The following is a 13,495-nucleotide window of genomic DNA, read 5'->3' on the forward strand; positions in this document are numbered from 1 at the left end:
AAAGGCATAAACATATATCTGTATTGTTTTCTTTGTGTGCTGTATATCAGTTTTTCAAAATGAGTCTTGGCTGTGACCCTAAAAAATAGTTTTTCTGAGGCTTAAAATCCCATTTCCACATTTTCATCAGTTTTGCAATCCTTGACAAAAGTCATGGTGATCCTATGCTACTCTCTACAATGTCCTCTTTACTCTGATTTGGGTTGGAACCTGGGGGTACGGAACCACTGCTGTATACAATTCCCTGTCTGCCTGCATACTGAACTAGGTCACTGAGCATCAGTTTTCATATCAATTTGAACTCGCCTCTTTGTCTTAAAGATATATAAACTGCACACTGCAAAATTATGGTATGGAAAACTTGCATTCTTTTCTTCAAATTTGCAGGCAAGAAATTGTGGTAAATCTTGCAGGTCAATTTAAAAGATTGATGGCATTTTCATACATACAGATAAATATTTTTGATGATTCATGACATAATATGACATTTAGTGTGGTGAGAATGTTTTGGACATCAAGGCCTGTGCTTGTATCATTATCAGGAGAACTTCCCATGAACCAGAAGTGCAGATGCATCATGTGCACTGTATTTATCACTTAAATTGCCAACCCAGCTGTGAGCAGCACAGACCCAGATCCGTTATCACACAGCTAGCTACAAGGTCTGCGTAATTTAAACTGTTTGCTTGAAGCCAAAACTAAAGCAAACACAGCACAATATAAGACAGATCTACATCAAATTAAATGCTTTGTGTTGTGCTATACTTTATTGTATTAATCCGTTCTTCCTTGCTCTGCAGTGAACAAGGTCTACTCTATAACTGAAAATGATATTTCCCTATGGGGGGAGGGTTCTTTTCAAATATAGGTGGAATATCACAAAACATAGAATTACAGTTTGATTTGTGGCAATTTTCCAACTTTCTAGCAAAATTTTGTAGAAATCAGTACATTTTCTGCAATTTTCTGTTGAAGTACAGATTTCTGAGTCATAGAAGTTATTTTTCCCTCTTTTCATTTATGATGTACAGTTGTATTTAACCATTATTAATATTGTAAACATTAATTTCAACAATAATCATCCTAATGAAAAAATATGCATGTCTTTGTCAACAAAGTTAACACAAAATATAATATATGTTGTGTTTGTCATCATTTCTTACTGGAAAAGAATAAAACCAGACTTGAATCCCTGGAGATTTACTGACAACTAAAAATAGATTTTCTGAAACTAACAAAGAAACTGTCCCAAACAAAAACATGATTCATCTTTAGTCATCAATAAATTTGAAACCAATACCCATTTTGTATCAATCAGTAAATGACCTGCATTTCCTGTCTTGAGTGGAAAGATAGATTAAAGCAGGACCGACCAAAATCTAAAATTATAATTTGATGTACCATTAATCTGGGTCAACATAATTACTTCACAACACCAACAAAGAAGATTATAGAGTTTTGCAATGATCTGGTAAAACTGAATCTTCTAATATGGGAACATATAAGGTAACCAAATTATTCTGTGATTGTTATGATAATGAGACAATCCCTGCTAAACAAAATAGTCCCACAGCTCAGTCAAACCCATCTGATCCCTTTTAACTGCAGATACAAGCAAACACAATATAAAGAAATATTTAATCTGTCACAGATGTGTTTATATTTAGAAACATGGGACATAAAAAAGATTATTAGTTATACAAACTGATAACAAGAACTACATTTGTGTGTGTTCAGACTGGTTACAAAGGCTAGATGCACGTGTGTCTGTGCACACATGTACCAGTGATGAATGTTTATAAACTGATGGTAAAATTATATCCCCCACCCAAAAGATGAAATAGTAAAATTACGGTTAAATGATATCCGCATCCTCAAAGGATCAACGTGTAAATTTATTGCACAATATCCTGTTTGTCTATATCTGTTTTATTTCTTAAAAGTCATTTCCTAAAAGTTTCAGAAATGATGTGCAAGTTATGACAGAGAATGCAAATGACTTAAAATCATATACCCCGACTTTTGATTAAGACGGGCAATAATGATCATACATTTTTTTATCAAACATCTTGCATGTCCCATCATGATAAGTTGTAATATTCAAATCATCTCCTGCAAAGCTGCATACAAATGCCTCAAATTCATGCACCTCTGTCCATGTTATTGAGCACCAAGTATAAAGTGAAATCTTAGATGACACCTCTATTTAAAGACACATAATCATAAAATAATAAAAAATTGGTGCCCAAAGTGTCCTTTATATACAAACAATACAGTTCTACATTTATTTGACATATTCAAAAGTCAAAAGTGTTGACATCGATGTGTCATGGCATAAAGTTCCCAAAGCAGATCAGGGTTTATGTTATTTGCAGTTGAATTTGTCTTTTGCATGTATATTACACTGTACTATGACTGTAATATGATCAAGCTGAGTTGTCAGCATCAGAAAATCTGATCATTTTAAGATGTAAAAGCATCGAGTCATGATCCAGATTGTCTGGAGCTGGCAACATGGCGTAATCTAGCAATCAAGATACCTGAGAATAAATATTTTGTATAACATTAACTGTAAAATGGTGTAGACCCAGATGTCAAATAGAATGAACTGTTGACAGCTGAACAGCTAGGGTCTATTGTTTTGTTGGGATCAGACAGGAATCTAATGTTAATGTCAAGATATAAAATGGTATGTTTTTATTCACACTGCTTGCAGTTGTGTGCGTTCTATATTTCATAAAATATGGTAAAGACTTCAGAAATCTACATCTCATCAAAGTTATTTTTAGTCGGTCATGATTACAGGCAGGCTTATCTATGCATCTGCCTTCTCCCAAAATTCCTGCTGTAATAAACAAAAACTAAAATTATGACTTATTTTTATCTTGCCATTGGCAAGTTATTCATTCATACTTTTTTCTGCTTATGACTCAGTAAGCATGTGCAGAATTACGTCAGGCTCCAACATCTTATCAATATCTTTTTTCTGACTAGCCCAGAGATCCAGTCATGTAACCATGTAGCTCAAATTAAGGACAACACAAAATTACAGGGGATGGTACTTATAATTAAAAAAAGCTTTTCTTTAAAGAAATTTCACTAATATTTTGTAAAAGTGGTGTGATGGGCTTTTTATTGAGCCTGGGCTATGGCCTTTTTAAAAAAAATATTCTGGTTTTGACCAACTCTGTCAATATAATTAAATATTATGAATCATATCAGACTCATTTTGTTTCTGTAAATATTAAGAATTGGCCACAAAATTTTTGCGAGGTAGGGGGTGGGTGGGATTTTCTTTCAAGATTGTTTTCTACCCTATCCTCTCCAAACTGATATGATTGATAAAATGTAATTTTGTTCTTTTACAAATCTGATGAGTAAGTTCTTTTTTTTCAAGCTATTTGGAGGCTACAAATAAAATTTTTAAAACAAAATCCCAATTACATAGTCTGTCGCTTTAGCACGTATCTGTATAGATGAACATTAAGAGGTTAGTGTTAGGACTGGTCGGACTGGTGTCAGAGTAACTTCAAAGGGTGGGACATCATGCCACGTGTCTGCGGCATGATGCCCCAGTGCTAAACATCACTATAAACTGTCACACTGCAGACATCATAGTGATATGACTGAAAATTTTTTAAAGCTGTGCTAAAAATCTAAATCACACACAGTGTATAGCTGAAAGATTCAAATATATTATTCTTGCAGAATGTTATGTATATATATTTTATGTATCCCTAATTCTTGCAATTTTTATGTATGCTTATAGGTAATACAGATTACCTTTAGTTAAATTTTGCCTATGTGACTAGGGTCTGTTTTAAGAATATTAAGAGCATAAAATTACATAAAATCTATAAATAGATGCTTATGTATGTGTTCACAATTACTAATAATAACTTTAATAATAGGACTTAATGATGACTTTAGGTAAATTTCTCATTGGCTGAGGGGTTTGAATGGTCCCAGTAACTTCCCATTGGTTGGGCTAGGTCACATGAAAAGGCAATTTAGAGATAAAATGAGTACTAAAATCTGTCATGTGCAGTATGTTGTGAAATAAAGTTGTAATAGAAGGTGTGTATAAGGAGAGAACTGAGCAATTAGACTCAATTCTATTTTTTTAGTCATTCTTATTTCTTGTGTTCTTGTTGTACATCTGCAGATGTCTTTATGCTCTACTTAGATATTATTCTAGAGGAAAAATATTTGTTTGGGTTGTTGAGTGGAAACAGAAAGTGTTCATTATTTTGGACTATAATATTATTCTGGAACTACTGCGAATTATTCAAAAGTAGTTCTGGACCATGTCATCTTGACAATTTTACAATTCTTGGCAGACAAATACATTTCTGGTTTTGAAATTTATATGGAACTTTTCATTCTTTTGGACTTTCCTACAACTTTCTCAGGAATATTTTGGATTCACTTAATAATACTGTAAGTTTTTCTCCCATTTTCAGTTATAACTTTGATAACTGAATTATTTATGTTTTACAAAACTTGCTTCTTTCTGCTACTTTGATTATGACCACAGAGCTATAACACAGAAAACGCAACAGGAATTTAATAGCTGTAAACAATTTTCCTAACTTAGGAACTCTGCCTCCTTTAATTTTTCATATGCTGCCATTTTAGCCCTATAAACATCTTGTACTTAAGCCTAAATGGTTCATAAAATTTGCCAGCTAGAAGGTGCTAACACATGGGCATATAAAATAAAAATTCAGCAATGAAATAAGCAAACCGGAAATAATTGAAAAATTTGATTATTATCAGCCTTTTCATGATGTGTACTAATAGATTATAATAAATGCACTCAAGGCTTGAATAATATGTAATAGACCAGCCATTTAAACTGGAAACAAAATAATGGTTTAGTAAACAGCTGAATTAGCGAACTGAATGAGTTAGCTAAATATACAAAAATAATGCTGGCTGGGAAAAAACTTCAGAAACTAAGTGGATATGAAAAATAATTACAATACATGAATGAACTATGGAGAACAGCTGGTAAAATATTCACAGGAAATATTAGGAGGCTGTGCAAAGGTCTGCAAGTAAAATATGCATTGCATTTTACAAAATCTATTCATAATGACAGCCATTTGTAACAAAATCAAATTATATAAAATCAATGTTTTTTATATCTCATACTGGGAGAATTCTTGACAAAATAAAGTTCAGTTCAATAAAAGGACTGAACACAACCATACATAACCTTTATTACAGACTGCTGTTTAGTTTTCTCCTTTCTTTGGCATTAACAGCTAGGCTTGCCATTGCTTGGATTACGGGAGACATGGTTGACAAAGTCAGCAGAGCCCTAGAGTAATCAGGTTGTCAATCCATGCAACAAATAGTCCATCCATTTGTCTGCCTGTACATCAACAACTGTTTCAGCAAACATAACCTGACTAGCAATTGTTTGATTTTAACTAAATCTTATATATGTGTATGTGATTTGGATTTTTAATGTTGTTTTAATGAATTAAGTCAAATCTGATAAGCAGTATTATACTGATGGGACCTTCAAAAAGTTTAATGTCACATGTTTTACCAGAGTTATGCACCCTGACTGCCTGTACTCCTTCCTTTGGTTTCTGCAGCATGATTTGATTAAGACTTCTTAGTTTTTGATCAAGTTTGGTCTAGGGTTTTAAACTAATGGACATCTTCAATAAATATGAGTTATGTCCCCTATTTTCTGACTTCCAAATCTGGCAAGAAGCCTTATACTGTGGGGACCTTAAATGAGTTTAATTTCTCATCCTTAAGATCACTTACAAAAAGTAAGGCCCCTGACTGCCCCTCTTCAATTGGTCTCCACATCAAAATTACAGTTAGAAAACAAACAAACTGGATTTCAACCACAAATGCTTCAAAAAGAACACATATAATATTTCTTTTTCTTTTCATCAAGTTTGAATTTTCCATAATTTTTCAGCAGGCTTTTAAGAAAATATAACTTGTTCTCTATGAGTTAATGTTGCAGTTTTGGGTCACATGCATCGATTTTTCCCCCTTGGGCTCTGAAAACACTTTTGTAGTCTCTAAAACCTCACAATGCTGGCAATATGGCAGGTATGCACATGTATCATGCACCTCTATAATGACAGGAACTAAACTGGTTTTTCAGTCCAAGACTATTACTTTGGTCTTACATCACTTCCTCTGGTTAAGGCCCTGTTAATCAGATAGCATGGAGCCGAACCTCACTGTGTGGTTCATCTGTTGCTAATAACGGTAGCTTTTATTTTACACCCCACACCCACCCACCCCGATACTGCTGAGGAAAAGTTTTTGATCTTTTTTAATTTTAAACAATTCTATTTTGACATCATTACAGATCTATTGTTATGAACACAATCAAAGAAATGATTACCATTATCTTTGTAAGGTCACACTAAATATCATTACATGCTTGTTTTTTTCAGTCTTTAAGAAGTCATCAATCAATAACAAGGACATCAGTCTTTCCATACAAAACATGCAAGATCTCAGCAAGTTCATACCAACAAACAAAAAACTGGAGTGATTGATGTGAGGATAATGTTAAGTGTAATGACCATCATTCCACTATCATCTGTACTTTTTCTGTGGTGTCATATATCAACTGGACAGTAAAAACTTTTCAACCCTTGCAAAGGACACATATGCTGGGGGGGGGGGGAGGAGGAGTGTTATTGTGATAATCTCTGAACTCATAAACCTCAGATGGGAAATTCATCAAATTTTGTACACAGGTTGCCCTTGTGCTACCCATCTGCAAAAATGGGTATTATTTCTAAGCCACTCCCCTGCAGTTCCTAAGAAAGTGTAGTGGGGGGGGGAATCACACACACACAAAAAAATCATTAAGTATATAACAAGAGGCCCAAACAGGACTGTTACCACTCATCTCCTCAGACCACCTTAACAGCTGACCTTTTCACCAAGCAGGCATTTGCAGCATATATAGTACAAACATTAAACTCCTGGCAAACTAATTTACAAACTTTATATCATGCAGAATTTCCCTTTTACTACAGTCTGATAAAAATTGTTGAAGGCATAATTAATAGGCATACCTCTTTACCAAGTTTTAATAAAACTGGATGAGATACACAGACTTTAGATTTAGAGAGGTAACATTTGATAATCAATTAGATGGTAGACCATGTAATTTATAATTATGGATATTACTTATTAAACTACCTAAAACAATGATGAAATAAGCCTAATTACCAACCTATAGAAAAATCCCAATAAGTTCTACCTCCACAGAGGTAACAAGCTCAGCCGATCAGAGACAATATCTTGATAATGCAAGTTTATGTAACAAAACTGATCAAAATCAGATAAGAACTATAGTTATTAGAATGCTGACAATCTGATCCAATCACTTCTGGGAATACATCATTAATAATGTGGACCTTGCTCATAATTCGACAGCAATCTTTGTGAAAAATGCTTATGTACCAGGACTGATCAAAATCCTTTTAAATTAAGCAGTAAACGAACATAAGCAAATCAGACACAAGATCACCTCATATATATGCACAAGTCCCACTCATACATGTAATACGACTTGCTAGGATCCTGATATTATTAGCCTATTTACCTCAAATTCAGGTCAGAAACATCAACTCTCAACTGATTAACAGCTCAGCCAATCAGATACAAGATTACTTTATTCATATGCATGGATCCTGCACATAAAAAACCTCATTAGATATCTTGATGATATTAGCCTATTTATCAAATCTGAAAAAATCTGATCAGAGATATATAGAATCTATGTTGGGGCTTGGACCGAGACAAGGAAATCTCAGTCAAGGGGTTACATTATTTGTCTCCCCATGATGCTTGCCAAGTGGGGAGATAAATAATGTAACCCTTTGACTGAGATTTCCTTGTCTCTGTCCAAACCCCAACGTAGATTATTTTTCTCGCCCAATATTTTCCTTTAAAGTAAAAAAACCTCTTCATTAGTGTAATATAGTTCACATGCAAACGTTTACATGAAGCTCATTAATACAAATATGTTAATGAGGGCTGCATCTGAAGTACACAGTTTATATGCATGAGCAAAGAAAAATAACATAGAATGTCGCATAGTAATGAGGTATTATCACATTTAATATATGAAAGTTACATGAAATTGACAATAAATAATTAATATTTATTACAAGAAACTTTCCTTTTCATCAGTTCCAATTTTGAAAAGTTATACTGTAAATAATGAAATGATATTGGGTACTCAGCTCTACTGTAGTTATACTTAGTACAAGCTGTAACGAAGAGTAATATGTTGCATTAGATTATTCATGGGTAATTAGAGATCTGTCACTATGATATATATAGCTCTCCTTTACTTTGGAGGAGGTGAAGCTGTGACATACTTGTGTTGTCCTTAATATTGATTGTAAAATTACCCCCCGCCCAATGTATAAAAGACCCTCAAAAAACAGACCCTAGTGGATAACCATGTGCTAAACTTTCAAGTTTGAAAATTAATTTTTCTGTCTTGGAAATATGGCAAGTGCTACAGTGAAATTTGCTTATGAATTAATGTATTGATGGATAAATGATTGGCTGGTAAGTGCATTATTTGTCATTAAATATTGTCGGTTTTGATTCAACTGGGGCACAATGGAGATGCTTAACAAAATTAGAATAAAGCATGTTTGACATAACACATTTTCTGGCTGTTACTAAGTTTTCTGTAGTTGTTAAGCGAGTTGGGAGGCTATAAAGTGTATAGGTCTATAGTCTATGTGCATGGATCAGGGTTTTCTGTCATAGTTCATTTCACACTCACACAGCACTGAGAACTGTATCCTATCTGAAACAGTCATTTTTCTGGTCAGCGTCATTAAATGTAGCTAACAGTATATAATTTGTTTCACACAAAGATTTTAAAACTAGTTAGGTAGCTTTAGCTACATTTAATGATGCTGACCTGAAAATGTACTGATATAGGCTTGCATATAGGATAAAATTGACCATGCTGTGTGGAACAAACTAGCATAATACCAAAATGCTTGACATTGTATGCATGTGTCTTTGTCTCTTGAAAAAAATTGTATGGCATGTCCTCAAAGATGGATTGACATTAAGGATACTATGTTTTTCTTATATATTTGTTGTTGTTGTTGTTGTTTGATTTTAGAACAACTATGTCAGGCACAGCAGAAGACAATATGGGTTTGTTTTTTAAAAGTAATTCTTAGCATGTGGACACACTGACTGAGATACTAGACTGAGATAAGAAAAGTAAGGTTAACAAAACAGCTAGATTTCTCTTTCACATGGGTGAGAAAGTGTGTCTCATATGCTCACAATTTCAGCCAGTTAGAGAAGTGTGCTTCATGCTCATAAACATATAAAATTGTGATCTTGATGATACTAACCTATTTACCAGCCTATTTACCGAGTTTGATCAAAATCCTAGAAAAATAAGGTCTCTGTATTTTGGTTAAAAAAATTCAGTTATTACGATGCAAGACTGCCTCATTAATATGCATGAATTTCACAATTTTGCCCATTTAAAATCTTGATTATTTAAGTCTATTTACCAAGTTTAATTAAAATTGGATCAGAAATATAGACACTAGAGTAGTAAAAAGATCAACCAATCAGATTCAAGATTACCTCATTAATATGTGCAGATCTTGCTCATTATTCATGCAAAATCTTGATGATAAAAGCCTACAGTCCATGTTTGATTAAAATGAGATCCAATTCCAGAGCAATGGCAACCTCAGGCAATCAGATGCAAGATCACTCTATGAATGTGCATGACTTGCTTATTTGAAAGATCATTTGAGATCTTGATATAAGCCTAAATGCAAATGTAGATTGACAGATGGCATACACATGATGAAAGCAGGCCATACAAGGTCACTTGGCTTTACTGCCAGATGAGCTAAAAATCACACGACAGTGACATTTTAATATTTAAAAAAACAAAAACCAACTTGAATAAATGCAATCACAGCAGATGGACACATACTACATAATTTGTAACATATTCTGGGTCAAGATATCAAGTGGTATGTATACTGTATGTACTCACTTATAAGATTAGTTCAACAGCAAAAGTGCACAGACCCAGATCTGCTGTCACATCTTGATCTGTGCAGTTTGTTATGAGTAATCAGCAGAACAAAACAAACTGAAATGATCGGAAGGTACATATATGCTACAACATATTGGGGAGTTTATTGTTTGCAGTTTGACTTGACCTGTGAGTAGATACAGTATATGTAATAGAAAGAGTAGGGATTTAACAAGGCAAACCATGAAAGCTACTCTTGTTTCCTATCTTTGAAAATAATAGACAATCCTAATGAAAGTTAATTCTTTTACCACTACATAAGTGTGAAACTAAGCATACTTACATTGCTGCAAAAGGTAGTAAATACTGAGCCATTTTTGGCAGACTAAATATAAACAAGTCTGCAAGAATATTACTCTTTCTCTCAGCTTTTCTTTTTTTTTAAATTTTCTTTTAGATGGCTGAAGTGCCTATCTTTTGTGTTGAGAATGGCATCTGCTAGCATTATTCAAGAGCTCTGATTAAACTGATAAATCTCAGTGCACAGACAGTGCAGCAGTAATGTACCATTTCATTTATTGGTCTCAACTGGCAGGCTTCTACATTTACTTTCTTCAGTGAAAATGCTGAATACAGTTGGGGTTACAAGGCAGTTGTGTTTTTAATTATACCACCCTATCTTGGCAGATTTGGACTATCTGAAACCTAATAGCCTTCAAGATCAATTAGATGCTTGACAAAGTACAGAAACAGATGCAAGTGTGATAATAAAACTTCCAGAGGCTTCTTTTAAAACTTTTTGCTGATATTTTAGAACTATTTATATCACATATATTAACTCAGAGAACACATTAATTCCACCCACAATTCATTACAGCAGCTTCAAGTCCACATTTTTTCTAAAGTGTGTGTGTATATATATATATATATATATATATATATATATATATATATATATATATATATATATATATAATTTACAATGTTACAACTCGGCAGGCCAAAATTCTGGGGTTTTTTCAGTGTGTGCATGTGATACAATAGTGAGAGTGATCAATAACTCAGTTTCCATTTTGATCTGCTGTACAATTCTAATTAAGTATAACCTGTAATTTGCATTTTAGAAATTCACCACAATATAACCCTTGTTACAAGTCTGTCAAATGGTCAATTACATTCCTTTGAACAACCAATTCGAAGTTGGAGCCACTGTGGCTCCAGAGCTAGTGTGGAAGACTCACAACTTATATGATGCAGGTTTGAATCGTACCATCCAATCAACCAGGGTTGGTTACAGTGGTGTTTCCTTGGGCAAGGCACTTTACACAAATTACCTGCTACTAAATAACCTACATGTGTTGTTGTGCCATAACAAACCAAACCGAGCCAATCAACTCAAAGTCTGAAAGATAAAAAAAATACAACCAATAATAATGCCAGATCCTCATAAAAGTATTCAGTAAGTTAAAATATTTGGGTTCATTCAAACCTCAAAGAAAAAGAAGGCATATTCCCTCAATTATTTCAAACTGACAAACAGGTTATGAAGACCAGAACATCCTTGACTCATAAAATTTTGAGGGACAGGACAATGGATGTACTTTGTATTTTTGAGGGCTAATATATCACTGTCAGGTGATGGTTTTATGTTTGCCCACATCATTTACTGGGTGATTAACCTGTAAGCCATGTATATTGATATGATTTCAGATTTCCTGACAGATAGTATCATGTGCTTTCTGAAGCAGCCATTACACATCCTGGCTCAACTGCCAACCAGCCACCACAAATACTTGAATTTTGAAACTAAAACTACAATCAAATGATCCCAACTAAATATGAATGGGGCAGTAAGAACTCTTTTGAACTAAGCAGCAGCAAGTCTATAACTTTTATGAATCTCAATTACGTATCTCAAAGGAATTTAGATACACAGCTGGCAAGAAATGTATTTGGAGCACACATGTAATGAAATTTATGAAAATGTAGGTCACAATTACCTAATTTGGACAGGAAAAATGTTGTAGCAAATAAGACTGAAATATACAAAGATGCATGACCTTGAAAGTGAACAGCACACAAAAAATATATAACACTTGACTGAGATAGACTGATGGACAAAGGAAACACAATACCTCTTCAACATTGGGCTTTCCTGATGAATTAATAGGCTGCTGGCAGGTGATGTTGCTTATCATGATCCATATCATTCAAGCCTGTGATCCAAGTACAATGATATGATTCCAGATTTCCTGACATATGCCATCATGTGCTTCATATAGCAGCCCTCTTCAATGCCTGGCTTGACTGCAAGCCAGTTCTCATAATTATTGCCTAGTTTGTTGCTGAATGTTAACATCAGCTTTCAAAAGCTCTATTTTTTCAACACTATTTACCAGTATCATTATTTTGAATGTGGAAGCAGAGGTGGCTCAGTGGTCAGTGTGCTGGACTCAATTATAATGAATTGTGTGTTCAAATCCTGCTCAGCCATGCCTAGGTCACCTGTTGTGGTGCATCTCTAGGCAAAGTTTTTCAATTTCAAAGTATTGCTTCAACAAAAAATATACTTTTTAATTGCTGATATGCCATTAAAGCCCCAATTCCCCCATTACATGCAAAAAGTCATCTCAACAGAATAATACTAAATCTTGAAAGAACCTTGTCCTAAACATCATTGGGTGCCTTTAAAACCAAATCATATTGATGTTTCATCACATTATTAACAATGCAATTTCTCACTCAAATTAAATAACCTGGCCATTTTTTACATGCATACAAATAAATCCAGTTTTGACTGGTAACATCTGTGGGCCAACTGATTTAAGCTTAGACAGAAGATTTAATGATATCACTATTGTAAACATAAAAAGCCAATGCCACGCTATGTCGGATATGGTAGGTGATCCTTATGTGATATATGCTATTCTCATTTTGTGTTGGATATGATGCAGTAATAGGCATAACTGACATGACATTATTTTATTCAAATCTGTACAGCAAGCTTACCAACTAATATGGAAATGTGCAACAGCTGAGTTTGTCTTCAGCCCAAGTTGCCTTGAAAGTATTCCAGCATTATTGCTGGTCACCAATATTCACACGAGTCATATTTTTATTTAATGCACACTTTTTCATCTCAGATCACTGAAATAAAACAGCCCTGCTTCTCTTCATTCCCTCTCAAATCAATTTGTCCACCATGTGTGAATGTTTTTGTTATTAGATTAATCACTAACGGAACTCGTCAAATGTACCTCATCACTACTTTTGAATCACTCTGTAAAAAGAACAGAATTACGAGGAATTTTGGGTACTGAAATAAGAGGTGGCACCTAAAATTAATATTTGAATGTTTAAACCTAACATCTTGATATATCAGAAAGCTTTTTTAAACAAATTTTAGTTGATTGAAAGAATGGTGAAACTTATGAAAGATGGTAGCATTGAGGC

At 33.9% G+C, this 13,495-nt stretch overlaps 1 protein-coding gene across 7 annotated transcripts in view; it reads right to left on the reverse strand.

Annotated features, from left to right (window-relative positions):
* Positions 1–13,495, reverse strand: part of LOC149772452 (uncharacterized) — a 144,543-nt gene that overhangs the window by 10,124 nt on the left and 120,924 nt on the right. The gene's annotated exons all lie outside the window — the stretch shown is intronic.

This window comes from Sinohyriopsis cumingii, unplaced genomic scaffold, assembly GCF_028554795.1.
Source record: "Sinohyriopsis cumingii isolate HCF-2022 unplaced genomic scaffold, ASM2855479v2 utg001505l, whole genome shotgun sequence".
In the NCBI taxonomy this organism is placed as follows: Eukaryota; Metazoa; Mollusca; class Bivalvia; order Unionida; family Unionidae; genus Sinohyriopsis; species Sinohyriopsis cumingii.